The following is a 1,188-nucleotide window of genomic DNA, read 5'->3' as shown; positions in this document are numbered from 1 at the left end:
ATCAAAGAATGTTTTCTTCTGTGTTTAAACCTTTTCTTGAGTTCTTATAATAGTGGTCTTATACAATATTTGTCCTTCTGTGACTAACTAAATTCACTCAGTATAATGACCTCCAGCTTCCTCCAGTTTATGTTTCATGGCTTAATCGTTGTTCTTTATCATTGCATAGTATTCTATTGTGTGGATAAACCATAATTTGTTTATCCATTCATCTGTTTATGGGCACCTAGGTTGTTCCATCTTTTTGCTATTGTGAACAGTGCTGCAAAGAACATGGGTGTGCATATATCTATTCCTGTGACAGCTTCTTTCTCTAGGATATATTCCAAGGAGCGGGATCGCTGGACGTATGGTACTTCTATTTCTAGCTTTTTAAGGAAGTGCCAAATCGATTTCCAAAGTAGTTGTACCATTTGACATTCCCACCAGCAGTGTATAAGTGTTCCAGTCTTTCCACAACCTCTCCAGCATTTATTGTTCTGTGTTTTTTGGATTAATGCTAGCCTTGTTGGGGTAGATGATATCTCACTGCAGTTTTGACCTGCATTTCTCTAATGGCTAATGATCGTGAGCATTTCTTCCATGTGTCTGTTAGCCACCTGTATATCTTCTTTGGTGAAGTGCCTGTTCATATCCTTTGCCCATTTTTTAATTGGGTTTTTGTCTTTTTGTTGTTGAGGTTTTGCGGTATCTTGTAGATTTTAGAGATTAGACGCCGATTGGATATGTCGTAGCCAAAAATTTTTTCCCAGTCTGTAGGCTGTCTTTTAACTCTTTTGGTGAAGTCTTTTGATGAGCATAAGTGTTTAATTTTTAGGAGCTAACAATTATCTGGTCTCTCTTCTGGTGCTTGGGCATTGTTACCTACGGTTTATATTGTGTTTACATCATGTATTAGGACTCCTAGAATTGTCCCTATTTTTTCTTCCATGATCCTTATCGGTTTTGATTTTATATTTAAGTCTTTGATACATTTTGAGTTAGTTTTTGTGCATGGTGTGAGGTATGGGTCTTGTTTCAGTTTTTTGCAGGTGGATATCCAGTTATGTGAGCAGCATTTGTTAAGGAGACTGTCTTTTCCCCAGTTAACGGACTTTAGGACTTTGTCAAATATTGGCTGCTCATAGGTGGATGAATTTATGTCTGGATTCTCAATTCTGTTCCATTGGTCTATGTATCTGTTGTTGT

This window comes from Trichechus manatus, unplaced genomic scaffold (genome assembly GCF_000243295.1).
Source record: "Trichechus manatus latirostris isolate Lorelei unplaced genomic scaffold, TriManLat1.0 scaffold00056, whole genome shotgun sequence".
NCBI lineage: Eukaryota > Metazoa > Chordata > Mammalia > Sirenia > Trichechidae > Trichechus > Trichechus manatus.
This window is presented reverse-complemented; position numbering follows the sequence as displayed.